At 42.7% G+C, this 17474-nt stretch overlaps 1 protein-coding gene across 3 annotated transcripts in view; it reads left to right on the forward strand.

The window, feature by feature from the left end:
- Positions 1–718: 718 nt before the first annotated feature.
- Positions 719–17474, forward strand: part of MARCHF8 (membrane associated ring-CH-type finger 8) — a 315603-nt gene continuing 298847 nt past the window's right edge. For all 3 annotated transcript variants that reach the window (XM_063435261.1, XM_063435264.1, XM_063435262.1), the window contains exon 1: positions 719–847. The gene's annotated coding sequence lies outside the window, so the exon portion shown is untranslated. The remainder of the gene's footprint in view (positions 848–17474) is intronic.

The raw sequence follows: 17474 nt of genomic DNA on the forward strand, positions 1-17474 counted from the left end.
AATAAACAAAAATAGATAGATTGATAAATATAGATATTGTATATACATAAACATAGATTTTTACGGCTCCTCTTATTTTCCCCTTGATTGGGACCTTTTTCTCATTTAATCTGTGTACCAAATGGCTGGACTATCAGTGTACTTCATAATATATACGTTTATGTTTATTAATTTGTTATCTCACTAACCTTATCCAGACGGCAATGCATCCCAGTCAGGGGTACACTGCACTTACTGAGGCACACAGCAGCCATTGACATGCACTGTGCACTCACTGACAGTAATAACGTTAGCTCATTGCACTGATATAAATATATATTTTTATTTCTCGATAAGAGCAGTTTCTGCAAATGTCCTATTACGGTACACAGTGAGGAAGTTAACAGTGACATTCTTACTGGGCAGAAGGGACAGATCCGCTTTAAACCAGTCGGATAATGCTATAGGTGACACCAACACAATGAGTACAGCAATCATTTGTCAGCTATATTTCTCTCATTATATATAGTGATAAGAGCAGTTTCTGTACAATCTGATTACGGTACACAGTAAGGAAGTTAACAGGGACATTCTTACTGCGCACAATGTCATCTTCACGTGAAGTTGAGCTATTTCTGGGGTTGGCTTTGTGCGTCTGACCTGCTTAGGGAACAGCGCCGCCACCAACGCGGTGAAAAGCGGAATAGCAGCGGAGGCGTGACTTAAGGCGGAAGTTTTTGCTCGGAATATACAGACACACCTGGGCTGATCCTCAGTGCGAACAGCTGACAGCTCACCGGACCCTGTGTGATTACTGCGAGCCCACCTTCTTAAACAGCATCGTCAAGAACGAGGATTCTGCTCACAGGTCTGAAATAATGCATGATTCACTACATTCCAACAACGTGCAGCCAACATTCTATTTTATTCTCCTTGCATTTCCTTCCCCTTTCCTTCTGTACGTGAACATTCCAAGTATTTCTATTTTGTCTGCAGATAGGTCCTACAATGTGCCCAATATACGAGCTATAGCAATGTGAGACCTACATGCCCCTCGATGCCCAGGCAGCATAATGGGACATGTAGTTTACCAGGTTTTGCAGTGCCAAGGTTAGCTGGTGGCTGCATGAGGCTCCTGTGATACTTATTTTTCCCCCCTTTCCAAATATCTGCAGTGTCAAGGTTCTCTTTGCACTATACTCTAAAAGCAATTCCAGATATTCAGGGTCATTCACTAAAGTGAGAATATTATGTTAAAATAGCTGCACTGGAAAAAATCCTCTAAGTCTGTTATGCTATTAGTTCAACTATTTTGGCATTAAATATGACATTCACATTGCATTCTCAATTTAATCAATAGCCCTGATTGCATTTCCATGTAATAATGCCTTCTTTAATCCCATCATGTACCTGTGTTCATAAATGCAATATTATGCCTTTATATAAGTAGATTTATTTGACGTTTAATGGCATCATTGGCCATTTTTATATTCATACAAATCCACAGTTTATGATGTGTATGTCTAGAATACATTTATTTCTTTTTTGATGTACTCTGTACGAGAAAATCACAGCTCCTCATTGTGACTTGCGGTAGACCTATATTAAAGCATCCTATAAAGATATTTAGGGCATAATCGACGCGAAATCTAAACACAACGGTTTATACTCCCTTGAGAGCTAAGGTGGTTTATTTTATATATATTTTATATATGCAAAGTAATGGATATTTGCTTTGTAATACTCTGCTGTTTCTAAAAGAAAGGCTTTCTCTCCTTCTTAGAAACCTTTGATGCCTAAAAATATATTTTCAGACATATGGTATAAAACTGTAGAGTATGAATGCAATAACTTATAGTTTTACATCTCCATGTAAAAGAAATGTAAGCCACGCTGATGACAATCGATCATCTGACGATCGTTGCAATATAATCCGCATGGTATTGTTTCTTTGACATCATTGAATGTATATTGTATAAGGTAATGGGATTTCAGTTGTGTTGTGTGAACTTTAACAGATCATCATTTATGCATGTGCATACTTGAACACAGGTGAGTTCCAGTAGTGACAACTATGTGACAGGTCATGTCTGCTGTACAGCATGTGGTACCACAGTACAAGGACATAGAAATTGCTATTTATTGCTCACCATAAACAATCCATTATCCTTGTCTGGTTTCATAAACTAGCATCTCTTCTGAAGCTATATCATTTGTGTATTTTGAAACCTGTTTTTTTTTTAAATAGATTTAGCATATTTTTTTTAGGCAGGACTACAAGATTTAACAAGAAAATAACCAGCCTATGATTTCTCTTCCTTTATTTTACATGATTAATGCTTGAAGAGGAAGTGTCACTTCTCTGGAATTAGAAAAACACAGCAAATTACCCATAACTTGTGTTGAATTATTTTACAGTGCCCGACTAGTTTTGGCACCCTTGATAAATCTGAACAAAGAAGACAAATTGTCTTTTTAAAAAATACTCTTATGGATATCGAGCTATTACAAGCACAGGTTTATTAAAACACATAAAGCTTTGTTAAATATGTGTGGCACCCTTATGAATTCATATGAGAAAAATATTCTTGAAGTATATTCCCATTGATATTTAAAAAAAAATTTAGTACACCTGGGTGACTAGGGACCTTACATTTTTTAACGATGACCAATTTCACTTAGTTATTCATCCCAATGGGTAAGACCAAGGAATGTAGCTGTGATGTGCAGCAAAAGGTTGTTGAGTTTCACAAAATGGGACACTGGCAATAAGGAAGTCTATAAAGCAATGACATTGCCCATGATTAGAATAATTAAGAAGTTCCGGTCAACTGGAAATGTTATGAATCCACCTGGAAGAGAAAGTGTGTGTCTATGTGCACTGTGAAGAGGATGTTTCGACTGTCCAAAATGTCTCCAAGGATCACAGATTGAGAATTGCATACGTTGCGTCTTGGGATCAGAGTCTCCAAAACTACAATCCGACATTACCTGCATCACCACATGTTGTTTGGAAGGATTTCAAGAAATGTGAAAGCCACTACTCTCATCCAAAACAAACACAAGTGTCTTCAGTTTGCCAGACACTACAAATGGGATCGGGGTCTATGGTCAGTTGAAACAAAGAAGCTTGTTGACAATAAATACCTGATGTGCGTTTGGTGCCCACATAGAGGTAACCATATGGAAAAGTGCCAAATTTTAAATATGGTGGTGACCCTTTAATGTTTTTCTGCCAGAGGACCTGGACATTTTGGTAGGATACAAGGCATTATGGACGCTTAAATATCAACAGATATCAAATGAACACTTGACTGTCTCTGCCAAAAAAGCTTAAAATGGGCCGTGTTTGAATCTTCCAGCAGGAAAATGATGTCAAACATACATAAATGGTGATTACAAAATCGAGGTCCATCCATGGCCATCCCAGTCCACTGACTTGAACCTAATAGAAAACTCGTGGAGTGATTTGGAAGAGACCACCAGTGTCACTCTCAAGATCTGGAGATATTCTGTATGGAGGAGTATTCTCCACCATAGGAGAAGATTCAGAACGTTTATCTTGGCAAAGGAGGTAGCATAAAGTATTAACTAAAAGGGTGCCAATAATTGTGCCACACATATATTAAACAAATAAATATTTTTTTTATAAACCCTTTGTTGTGCTTGCAATTGGTTGATATCATTGAGAGCAGAGTATTTTTTAATTTTTTTTAACAAAGTTAATTTCTTCACAGCCTTCTTTACTCATATTTACCAAAGGATGCCAGATTTCCTGGAGGGCACTGTAAATTTTCATTAGTTATAGAAAACGGCATCATACTCTACTTCAGACTAGGCAAAGCCAGGGCAAGCATTGCTAATGAAGAGGAGAAATAGAAACAAGGTTCTAAACTAAAGCTTGAATTTTCAGGAATTTAAAGTTAATTTAAAATCCAAGGCCAAAATGTCTTAATTTGGATACATGTTCAATTTCACCTCACACAGTACAGTTATTTCTTCAGAAACAGACTGAAATTCTGTTCCGTAAAAAAAAGGTAGGCCTTTCAAAGGCTGCAGACAGAACATCTGCAAGCTATTTTTAGATATACCCCCAATGACAAAATGTGTAATTAAAGGGACACTCCAGGCACCCAGACCACTTCTGCCCATTGGAGCGGTCTGGGTGCCAACTCCCACTACTCTTAACCCTGCAAGTGTAATTATTGCAGTTTTTCATAAACTGCAATAATTACCTTGCGGGGTAACTCCACCTCTAGTGGCTGTCTACTAGACAGCCACTAGAGGGCACTTCCTGCTTCGTAGAAAATATTTTCTTTGCTAGAGTGTCGCTGGACGTCCTCACGCTGTGTGAGGACCTCCAGCGTCGCTCAATTCCCCATAGGAAAGCATTGACAATCATTTTCAATGCTTTCCTATGGGGAGACCTAATGCGCGTGTGCGGCATTGCCGCACATGCGCATTAGGTTTCCTCGGTGGGCGGGATCAGTCTCGCCCACCGGCTGACGTAATTACTGGGAGGGGTGACGCCGACCCGAAACCACCGCCGAGGGACATCGGCGGGGTCTCAGGTAAGTGACCTGAAGGGGTTTTCACCCCTTCAGCTACTTGGGATGGGAGGTGGGAGGGAGAGGGTACCTGCAGTGCCAGGAAAACGGATTGTTTCCCCTGGCACTGGAGTTTCCCTTTAAATGCATGCACAATTGTAGTGAAAGTTAATGTTCCTGTAGGGAAGTGAAACGTTGACTGACCTTTATGGAATCTGAGCAATAAAGCTGAAAAATACTTGGAGTGCTGGCATTTATGTGAGATTATTATTATAATAATAATAATAATAAATAAGGAGTGTTCCTTTAAAACGTTACACACACTTCTTTGTTTTTTTACAAATTGTGTGTATGTATGTATGTATATGTGTATGTGTGTGTGTGTATATATATATATATATATATATATATATATATATATATATATATATATATATATATATATATTATTTTTAAGCAAATTTACTGAGTGCTCTGGGCAGGGCCAATACTTGGGACAAGTTGATTGAACTATTCCTTTAGGCCTTTTGGGGAAGATTATTTTTTTTATTTTAGCAATTTACTCATGTCTTGTATGTTTTTAACCTTAGTGTTTTATTTAGCTCCTTAAGGACGAAGGCAGTTTTCCAGGTCATCCAGGTCCCCACTGGACTGCCCCTAGACCAACTGACACGGCACTTACCTCATAATCTGAACCGGGGCTTAGCCACGCTCTGAAAGACGACTTAAGATGGTGACGGAATCCTGGCTTAGAGAGGGAGCACGTGTGCAGCCTGCACTGGCCCCTAGCTCAGTGGAGCAATTCCTACAGCGACTAGACGAGCACTTCCAACGATTCTGGGAGGCTCTGGAGAACCACCAATCACTGTTGCTGCCCAACTGGGTAGAAGATTGGAGAGGTGAGAGACAGAGAGCGCGGAGGAATCCCTCAGGCCTAGCTGTACCACACAAGCCCGTATCCCCTACTAATGGCCTACCCAGACCGAGGGCTACCAAGAGCTTGACCCAGAGGCATTGCCCACACCGATGGAGGGACTACCGCCATGGACGGCGGCAAAACATCGGATCCCCCCACAACTCCCGTCCTGGGAGGGACTTGGACCATCGAGGCTAACTGGTCCGTGGACCGAAGATGTCAGCCTTCATAGCGGCCTGGGGCCCCCAACGTGCCGCCATCTTTGTACTCTGCCCTGATCCATATGTAACTGGCTCCGTCCAGGAGCGAAGAAACACCTCATACGTGGGCTGCAACGGAACTATCTCTGTTGGACTTAGCTGTACCCTTCGAGCAGTACCAAGCCAGGGAATCGGGTAAAAATCCATGGATCGGATGACTGGAGTGACGGGTCCACAGAATGTGAAATGCTAGATTACAAGATGACAGACACCATTTGTCGGGTGCACTACTCCCCGAGCGACCTGTTTAAGTTATATGCTCCTTTTATTGTTTATTTTTCATGATTTTCTCACTCTACTCTTAATACATGCATAATATAGGGGGGCATGGAGGGCTGGTTCTTTTTTTTTTTTTTTTTTTTAATTCTTTATTTTTTTTTTTGTGCTTTGCTAAACTTACAGGTTTACAGAGACATTGCAATTGGCATCAGAAAAGATTATCCAGCAGCATATATTACATGTCAGATGAACAGCACTCTTTTTTGTTTTTATAAAGGTTATAGTTTAACATTAGAATAACATCAGGATGATCATGCTGGTAGGGCATATGGTCATGTTGGGTAAGATTAATCGAGGAATGACTAAATGGTGCAACATGGCAGATGTAAACATTATATGACCAAAGCTGTGTGATTAAGTACACGTTAAACTGCTTAGCAATGTGGTGAAACATACTTCTTGTCTGACTAGGCATAGTGTATGTGATTGCATGTTGTGCTAAACTCAATCTAGATAGTTAGTAGCTGGGAGGCAAAGGTAATAAAACAGAGGAAACATTAGCATTTAAGATTACCCTGTAGCTTTTCCACCCCAAGTGGACTCCATGTCGGAGAGGTGATGTTCAGCGGTTGCATATTCAGAGACCCTTCTTTGGACGTGAGGGAGTTGTACATTTGGCAAGGGGTCTGGAGGCTGTTATGTTGATTCTAGTCCCCAAGTGTCAATGTAGTATGGTGGTAGTGCTTTTTATGGTTGACCTGTGGTCTAGTCGGATGCTTGTCTTAGGCGGGAGTCCAGTCCTAGTAGCTGTGCCTTTCGTTGGATGCAGTATGTCGGCTGTTTGTTGCAGATCCTTGTGTTTCTGCCCCCATGTGGTGATCTGGGTGGTATGGCAGGTAAGGCCAGAGCGCTGTGGCAGTATCCCACTCCGTGGTTTGCGGCTTTGGGTTTGCTCGATTTAGCTCCAGCTTTGCTTGGCTTGTGGGGAGGGCTGATTCTAGTGGTTAAAATCGTTATCTTATCTTAGATGTGTTTAATTCTGTACCAGTTATGATCTTTAGCAACAGCTAGCAAGCAACAGGAGTCTAACCTATATGTTACTATACCAGTCTAACCTATATGTTATTATATTATAGCCTATCAGTATGTCTAGATTCCATAGACAAGCTAACAATCAACTGTTTAGACATGCATGATCAGCCTGTAGGGTACTGACTCCCACATATATGTAATTGCATCCTACTTTTATTAACATATCTACGCTTAACTTAGTGACTCTCTTTTAAAAATTAACCTAGACGTATACTGTTTAGCCTGTACTTATTGTACTTATTATAACACCCAAATTGTGCATGTTTTTCTCACTAACCCAATTGTTATGTGGAATGATTGGCATGAGGACTGCTGTTGGGGCACCTCAACCGTGTTTGTAATGTCATTATGCACTGGAAAAAAAAAAATATATATACTGAGAATGAAAAATAAAGTAAATATATGTGTGTGTTTTGTATTTTGATTTTTATATATAATTTAGTGTATTTCGATGCTAATATTTATGTTGTTGATAATATTATTACCGGTATATATCTGGGACCTGCTTGACAACCCAGGCAGTCCCCCTGCAGCATGACTCAAATAGGCTGGATTGGCTGCAGTTGTCCCCCAATCACGATTGGAGCAGAGAGTATTTGGGTTGAAGGGAGGGCCAGATCATTGGTTGTGCTATGCCACCCTAATGGCATTAAAATCCTCCTTTTGTAGAACCCATAGCATGCCCTAATGTCAGAAGGGATGTACGTTAATGTACTTTAAAGACATTGGAACACGGAATGTAAAATGTTCTAGGCACACCCCTAATGCATTTTAGCTTGCTGAAAAACTTTTTGTGAAGAATGTGTTCTCACATTTTTATTTATTTTTATTTTACAAAGTACAGATTTCAATAGAAACTGAAAATTCTATAAATTTACCTTGACACCCTGGCTTTCAAGACAGCATGTCCTGTTGCTTCCTGGTTTGTTTAGCTCACTGGAGCTAAAATCAAAATGAGGCAATTGCCTAGAACACCTGGCTTGCAAACACTTCTCATTAAACTGCATTAGGAAGTCTGTGATTGAACAACCACAGAAAGTGTGGGCCGGTTAGAAGAGGAGGGATAAGAAAGGCGACAGACAAGAGAACTGCAACTTTTGCAAGCTATTTTATTTATCTATATCTATCCCAAAGAAAAATGCATAACTATTAACAACTGGACAGTGGAGTGTCCCTTTAATACAAGTTTAAAGTGATTTTCAGCCTTTTATTGAATGGAATAGTTCTCAGAAGTGTGACGGTACCTCTTATAAAACTATGCTGCAAAATCTTGTTTTCTGAATTTGTGAAGCGGGAGCATGCTGTTCACTCCTTAGTACATTTCTTTATATTTCTCCCTGTTGCTTTAAATTTTTTTTTTTATGTATTTTGAATAATCTCAAATAAAACCAGACATGGAAAAATATTGAATATTGCCAGCTTTTCTGGAAAATAAAATTATGACAATGCTGTTGCTGGTATAATAATTATTGGCTCAAAGTTCCTTTAATATATAGCTCTGGCAAGCATGCCCTCTCCTCAGCAGTGTTCGAGCATTAGCTGTTAATGGAGGACCAGAAGTCTCATGTGACTTTTAAGTGCATGTCTGCATCCTTTCGTGTACCTTTGAATGCTATTAATTGTATTATATTACATTATATACCGGTAATTATTCCATGCCCCAGCCTGATCCTCCCTTGTTGATGTCACTTCCCCTTACTCGAGAAGGAGGGGCATCTCAAAAGCCAGAGAGGACTTTGGCACTAAGGGTGGTAGGGGGCTTGCTATGCATGCTGATGACGGACACAAACCATGCACAGATTTAAAGGTAGCACCCCAATACTCTTGTCCTCTGTTGCTAATTATGCTGCCTTAGGCAGGAAAGTGCTTAATCATCATGTATTCACTTGCAACACATGTAGTACATTGTGTGAAATTTTGTATTCCTGTTTTGCTTACAGTTCTAATATTTCTCTCTGCAGTTTACTTTAAATATCTGTGTTGTATGTGTGGACAGATTTGTTTACTTCCTTTACACAGGCCTCCCAACAGTCCTGCTTTTGGCGTCCTGTTTCAGTGTGTTCCAGATCTGTAAACTGTCCCGCAGACAGCACAGTGCAGGGGGCACTAGGACTATGGAGAGAGTGTGATGTAATTCCAGTAAAATACAAGTTTAGCAGGCTAAGATTGCCACAAGGCATATGTATGTATATGTGTTTGTAGTATCAGTTAGTTAATTACACGTAGCTAAGATACTGTTATCACTGTACTGACCAGGTGCAGGAATGTAAGAACTGGAATTACGCGTCCCTCTCCTTTGTATCAGATGAGCCACGTGGTTAGACCGGATGGATGAGTTTAGACTCTATTTATTAAATAGGTTAAGGGTATGTGTGGGTGTAGTTAATTGTGGGAGGAGCTACAGTGCTATATAAGGAATGTACTCTATGTATTCAGTACTCAGACTTTGCTGTATTTTGGTGACGCTAGTCCCTCTGAGTCCCGATCGGTGATCCAATAAAGAATCTCTTCCTTCCTGAAGAAACCTGTGTCCATCTCTCTGTGCTTGGCTTCCGTCAGTTTCTCCGGTATCATTTGGTGCATTGGCCGGGAAGCTCATCGTTCAACGGTAGCTGAGAGGCAGAGGCGTGAGACGGTCTATCTTTGCCCACGTTCTCTACGGCTGCACCCCTGAACTTCTGCGTGGACCTCCCTTCGTCTCGGCGCCACTGGTCTGTTGTCCAGGAGATCATCGGCCTCTACGTAAGAAGTGCTGGGGTGTCCCCGTCGATGAGTGTGAACTCAGGTTCAGGAACGAGGAGGTAAGACAACTGCTGTTTTAGACGGCAGGACCCACTAGGGGTATACCGATTGTGCGGTAGGCCCAAAGGGGTTTTGAATCTGTGTATCTGCCCCCTCTGTCGGAGGGAAGGAGCGAAGGCGCACCGCTCGATCGAACGCTCTTTAGTCAGACCGTTTGATTTGGTTAGTCAGGCGGGGTCCTGGTGTAAATAGCCCTAGCCGGACACCGGTGTCTTGTCTAGACTAGCGTTCTAGGGTGTATATTACGTTCGCTAGGTCGGAGGGACCGGGAGACTAAGCGGCGCCTGTGTAAATTCGGTTCGCTAGTTCTCATCCTATCTGGGCTAAGTGGGAAGGCGTGTAAATTTGGAACCCACTAGACTTTTGATAGTGCGACTAAGAGGCGCCTGTGTAAATTCGGTTCTCTAGCTCGCTATATATGTGGTGATTGGGCAGTGTGGCTAACCAAAACGGGTGTATATAGTTTTAGGTAGTCCATTCAAGGTACTGGCCAATAGTTTAGTTGGGAATTGTAAATGTGTTAACGATTGTTTTAGTAAAGTGTATATCTTGTTAGTTAGCGCGAGCTCAGCCGTCTAGCGAGAGTGTTAATAGTGTGTTGCTGTATTATAGTGCACGGTACCATAACCCTGTATATTTACTGACATTATATAATAAGTACTAATCATTGTCGTCCATTGCATGTTTAACACCATAACCACTAATAATTGTATTGTGACCTTAACTTGTGCTTTGACCTATGCTAACCGTACTGTAACCGCTATTTGTAAAAGACGATGTTACTGGGGTGTGTTATAGACGGGTAATTCGTATATAGAGAATTATAGCGTGGGTGACTGTATAGTTACGCCAAAGGGCATAATATTGATTATATAGTGACTGGTGTAACAGCTGTGTGTGTACGGGAATTCCCTGAGTGTTTATTGTTATTGTGTACGTTTCACTTGGTAACCGTACCACGTGGTGCTGTTGCCAGAGGAAACGGGTGTGACTGTTGAATAGTACGCGTGTATAGTATTCGTTGTCGACGACGTTCCATTGTTAAGTATGGGTGCGTCGCAGTCAACGATTCCGGATCCCTTAGGATGTATGGTTAAGAATTTTAAAAAGGGATTCAAAGTTTGTGATTTTGGGGTAAAGATGTCTCCTGTACGTTTGGTCACTTTGTGTACTAGGGAGTGGCCTACTTTGGTTGCGGCATGGCCGCCACGTGGCAGTTTGGATCCAACTCTGGTACAGCGCTTACACGTGGCTGTATCGGGTAGGCCTGAACTTTACGGCCAGTTTCCTTATATTGACTGTTGGAGACAGGCCGTAAATGACTCGCCAAAATGGCTCCAGACATGCCACGAGGAGCAGTGTCGCCTCATGGTAGCTAGGACTTGCTCGTCCACTAGGACTGGTGTTAGGCCCATTTTGGACACGCCCCCTGAGTCCGAGATCCCTTTGCCGCCCCCTTACTTTCCGTTAAGAAGAAGTGACGCAAACGCAGGAAGTCCTGCACCCCTCCCCTCATTACCCTCATCCACTTCCGCTTCCTCCTCCAGTACAGGATCCACCCCCCCTCGTACTAAATCTCCCCTTCCGGAACCAGAATCCACCCCCATTAGAAACGAATATCCTGATTTGGCGCCACTTCAGACTTCCGGTCAAGCTTCATCTAGCTCGGCTCGAAGTGTTTTATTTACGACCTTTTCCCAAAACCGACCTCCCACATCCCCATACCCTATCTCTCCCCGACCGGAACCCATGACTGACGCCTCTCTACGTAGCCCCATCCAAACCCGACAGTTGACTGGTGCCCAACAATTAAAGCACTATCAGATGCCTCTTCGTCTGAATCCCGGGTCAGCTTATATCGATGCCGCAGGTCAAATGGCACACGCTGACCCAGTCTTCGTATATGTCCCATTTACCACAACCGATCTTTTAAACTGGAAGACCCATAATTCCTCGTATACTGAGAAACCACAAGCTATGACTGATCTGTTCACCTCAATAGTACAGACGCATAATCCGACATGGGCTGATTGCCAGCAGTTACTAATGACTTTATTTAACAATGAGGAAAGGACAAGAATAAATCAAGCAGCCATTAAAGCATTAGAGGATAGAGCCCGTGCTTTGAACCAAGCCAATCCAGCAGCATGGGCCGCGACACACTATCCCAACACCGATCCCGATTGGAACGTAAATGGTGCTGATATGGTTCAACTCAGAGCCTATAGAGACGCTATAATTGCTGGCATGAAAGCCGGAGGAAAGAAAGCCATTAACATGTCGAAGACAGTTGAGGTGATCCAGAAAAGCGATGAAGCGCCCAGTGTCTTTTATGACCGATTATTGGAGGCATACCGCTTGTATACCCCCTTTAATCCGGAAGACGCAGACAATTCCCGAATGGTTAACTCCGCCTTTGTCAGCCAAGCATACGGAGATATTAAGCGCAAGCTACAAAAGTTAGAAGGGTTTGCAGGTATGTCCATCACCCAACTAATGGAGGTAGCAAATAAGGTCTATATGAACAGGGATACAGAAAGTAAGAAAGAGGAAGAGCGCAAGATGCGTTAAAAGGCTGATATGCTAGCGGTAGCGATCGCAGGCGTAGATAAACGGGGCCCAGATAGAGGCAATAATAGATGGAGTAGGGAGCCTTTGAGTAGGGATCAATGCGCGTATTGCAAGGAAGAAGGGCATTGGAGGAACGAATGTCCGCAAAGAGAGCAGTACGAGAGAGACCAACCCAGGGCAGGCTACGGAAACTTTAGAGGTAGAGCGAGAGGTAGAGGAGGCCCCGGAGGGAGTAATGGTTATAGAGGGAGTAATGGGAACAGAGGAAGTGTTAGGGAAGACAGGTATATTCCAGCAGCGCAAAGGTCCCGCGATAGAGAAGGTAGGGACTTTGTAGGATTGGCTGACACTGTCATGGAGGACTATTGATACCGACCGGGCTCCATCCCCCTTGGTCGAGCGGAGCCTATGGTCGATGTATCAATAGGGGGGAAAAGGAGTGCGTTCATGATCGACACTGGTGCTGAACATTCAGTGGTGACTAATCTAGTTGCTCCTCCATCTGGAAGGACTATTACTGTGATAGGAGCAACTGGAAGAAGTGCTGAAAAACCGGTTCTTAAAAGTCGACTCTGTACATTGGGAGGCCACGTAGTAAAACACCAATTCCTTTATATGCCTGAATGTCCAGTCCAATTGCTGGGACGTGATATGCTATCAAAATTACAAGCGCAGATTACGTTCCTACCAAATGGAACAACATCCTTAAAGTTTAATGGACCTTCAGGTATTATGACTTTATCCGTACCAAAGGAAGAAGAGTGGCGACTTTATACAGTGTTGACTAGCCAAAACCCTAGGAGTGATGAGACATTGTTTAACATACCAGGAGTTTGGGCAGAGAACAACCCACCAGGACTGGCCCGCAATATTCCACCAATAAAAATTGAACTGAAACATGGGGTTTATCCAGTGAGCCTAAGACAATATCACATTCCGCAGAAGGCTAAGAAGAACATCCAATCCTATCTGGATAAGTTCATACGGTATGGTATCCTAAAATTCTGTACTTCCCCCTGGAACACCCCATTGCTGCCTGTTCAAAAGCCCGGTACAGATGAGTATCGACCTGTACAGGACTTAAGAGCAGTCAATGATGCGGTTGTTGGCATACATCCAGTTGTACCCAATCCATATAACCTGCTTGCTTTAATTCCGGGCGGGGCTACTTACTTCACAGTCTTAGATCTCAAAGATGCCTTCTTTTGCCTCCGAATTGCCGCAGAAAGCCAATGTATTTTCGCTTTCCAATGGGAGAACGCTGTAACGGGCTCAAAACGCCAAATGACTTGGACAAGACTGCCCCAAGGGTTTAAAAATTCACCTACCCTATTTGGTTCAGCTCTAAGTCAAGATCTACTGGATTTCGAGTCTATCCCAGGAGAATGTGTATTGTTACAATATGTAGATGACTTGTTGATAGCAGCAGTTACAAAAGAAAAATGTCAGCAAGCAACGCACGATCTACTACATATTCTCTGGAAGGCAGGATACAAGGTGTCCAGGAAGAAGGCTCAGTTGTGTTTGCCAACTGTCAAGTATCTGGGATTCCATATCTCTGAAGGTCAAAGGATTATGGGGCCAGAGAGAAAAGAAGCTGTCTGCCAAATACCAATACCCAAGAATAGAAGACAAGTGCGAGAATTCTTGGGGGCAGCAGGCTTCTGTAGGATATGGATTCCCAGCTATGCGATACTGGCAAAACCTCTGTACGCAGCCATCAAAGGTACAGAGCACGACCCCTTCTTATGGACCCAAGAACAGCAAACGGCATTTGAAGATGTGAAGAAGGCTTTGATGAGTGCCCCAGCATTAGGTCTACCTGATCACACACGACCATTCTACTTATATGTACACGAGCAAAGAAGAATGGCTGTGGGAGTATTGACACAGTACTTGGGATCATGGCAAAGACCTGTTGCCTACATGTCTAAGCAACTGGATGCAGTGGCCAGCGGACTTCCACCTTGTCTAAGAGCCGTAGCTGCAGCCGCCCTGCTAGTAGCTGAAGCCGATAAACTCACTCTGGGTCAAGAACTTTATGTACGAGTCCCACATGCAGTACAGACGTTGTTGGATTACAAAGGAAATCATTGGTTTAGTAACAGCCGTATGACCAAGTATCAAGCAATGTTGTGTGAAAACCCAAGAGTGCATTTAGAGACTGTAAACACCTTAAATCCAGCTACCCTTTTGCCGCAACCTACTGAAAGTCAACATGATTGTTTGGAAGTAATGGATGAAGTATTTTCAAGTAGACCAGATCTTCGTGATTTTCCCATCCAGAACCCCGATGTTCAATATTACACCGACGGCAGTAGTTATGTGAAAGAAGGGATCCGCTATGCAGGATATGCAGTGACAACAATAGACAAGGTGATAGAAGCTCGGCCACTGGCGAAAGGAACATCAGCACAAAAGGCAGAATTAATAGCACTAACACGAGCGTTACAATTGGCTGAAGGTTTAAGAGTAAATATGTATACGGACTCTAAGTATGCGTTTTTAACCACTCATGCCCACGGAGCTTTGTATAAAGAAAGAGGACTACTGAATTCAGAAGGCAAAGAAATCAAGTACGCAGCTGAAATCCTACAACTATTGGAAGCAGTGTGGGAGCCGAAAGAAGTCGGTATCATACATTGTCGAGCGCATCTGAGAGGAGATGGTGATGTAACCAAGGGAAATCGGATGGCAGATAGTGCAGCTAAGCGTGCTGCTGAATCAGGAAGACAGGAGTATGTGGGGCATATAGCTGCTCTTATACCAACTCCACTGTCCCAATGGACTCCAGTTTATACAGCTCAAGAAGAGGAGTGGTTAAAGACTGAACCGGGAAAGTATTTGGAGAACAAGTGGTATCAGCTAGAAGATGGAAGAATAGTCATACCAGCATCACTAGCGGTAGAAATTGTCCAAAATTATCACAACGGGACACATTCTGGGAGAGACAGTACTGAAGAATCTCTCAGGAAACATTTCTACATACCAAGATTGTCCAACTTGACTCAGGCCATTGTACGCAGATGTGTAACGTGTGCTAAGAATAATGCAAGACAAGGACCAGTAAAGCCACCAGGAGTCCAGTTTATGGGGGGACTCCCCATGTCCGATCTACAAATAGACTTTACAGTAATGCCTAAATCGGGTGGACATCGTTACCTGTTGGTAATTGTGTGCACCTATTCAGGCTGGGTAGAAGCATGTCCTACTCGTACAGAGAAAGCAGGAGAAGTTGTAAGATTCCTGCTACGAGAAATAATACCCCGATATGGACTACCCTGTTCTATAGGATCGGACAATGGTCCAGCTTTTGTTCATCAGTGCCTACAACAACTGACTCATATGCTTGGTATAAAGTGGAGGCTTCATACTGCATATAGACCCCAGAGTTCTGGTAAGGTAGAGAGAATGAATAGAACTATAAAGAACCAGTTGGCTAAAATGTGTCAGGAAACCCAACTTAAGTGGAACGTTCTCTTACCCATAGCTTTATTGCGAATCCGCAGTACCCCTACCAGAAGGATGGGCCTCTCTCCTTTTGAAATCATGTATGGGCGACCACCTCCCGTACTTGGTAACTTAAGGGGGGACTTGAGTCAGTTGGGAGAAGGAATTACCCGGCAGCAGGTTGTAGAGTTGGGTAAGACTATGGAGGAGGTACAGAAATGGGTACAAGATAGATTACCTGTGAATATTTATCCCCCTGTTCATAGTTATCATCCAGGAGACCAAGTGTGGATTAAAGAGTGGAATAATGTACCGTTAGGGCCCAAGTGGAGAGGTCCTTATGTTGTTCTTTTGTCTACCCCTACAGCGATAAAAGTAGCCGAAGTAACTCCGTGGATACATCACTCCAGGGTTAAACCAGCAGCAGTCGATTCTTGGCAAATTACAGCAGATCCAGAGAATCCCTGCAAGATCCGGTTGAAACGCACTACTCAGTCGGAGTAACGAGGAATTATTGTGGATTACAAATTTTATTGTTACAGGTGTGAGTGAGAAGGCCATAATAAAGCCTGTCCGCTTACCAACACATAGTGTATAAGCCAGGAAAGTCTCGAAGGGACACCTGTGAAGACGAGCAGAACTCCATTCCCTGCAGCCCTCACATCCTGGAAGCTGAGGTTCCATCGCACGGACGAAGACTGAGGATGACGGCGAAAGATGTGCTTTTGATTGTGTTTATTTATATGTGTTTTTATATTCAGGAAGGTAGAGGTACCGACACTCCTAGCTGTGAGGTATGCATTAAGACTACGAGAACAGGTAACCATATTTCCCAAACCCTAATTTGGCATTCACAATACGAATGTAAAGGAGAGGTATCAAGATGTAGATACCTAAATATAGACTATAGTGTGTGCCATTTAGGAGTAGGAGAACCTAAGTGCTTCAGTCCAGAGTATCAACCTCGTACAATTTGGTTGACTCTCAGGAATGGAGATCCTCAGGGGACCCTAATTAATAAGACGGTGTTAGAATCCGTACATTCTTCGGGTGTTCTGCTATTTGATGCATGTAAGGCGATATCAAGTGGTAGAAAACCGTGGAATGTATGTGGGGATCTTAGATGGGAGAGGACGTATGGGTCTAATGATAAATATATTTGTCCCAGTAGTAAAAATAAATATGTGAGTCCTAGATGCCCAAATAAAGACTATAACTTTTGTCCATATTGGTCTTGTGTGGGGTGGGCGACTTGGGGACAGACAGTAGATAAAGACATGATAGTGACTAAGTTGCCGACTAGCCCTTATTGTAAGTCTATGGAATGCAACCCAGTCCATATACTTATTAATAACCCCGACAAGTTCCTAGATAAGTATGGAAATTTATTTGGGTTTCAGATATACGGGACGGGTTTAGATCCTGGGACATTATTGTTTATAGGAATAGAGACTGATACGGTATCCTCCCAGACTCATCAAGTATACCATTCCTTTTATGAAGAGATGAGTATAGATAATAAGATCCCCCATAACGCTAAAAACCTGTTCATTGACCTAGCTGAAAGTATTGCCGGTAGTCTTAATGTTACCAACTGCTATGTGTGTGGAGGTACTAACATGGGAGACCAATGGCCTT

The sequence above is a fragment of the Pelobates fuscus genome, chromosome 10 (genome assembly GCF_036172605.1).
Source record: "Pelobates fuscus isolate aPelFus1 chromosome 10, aPelFus1.pri, whole genome shotgun sequence".
NCBI lineage: Eukaryota > Metazoa > Chordata > Amphibia > Anura > Pelobatidae > Pelobates > Pelobates fuscus.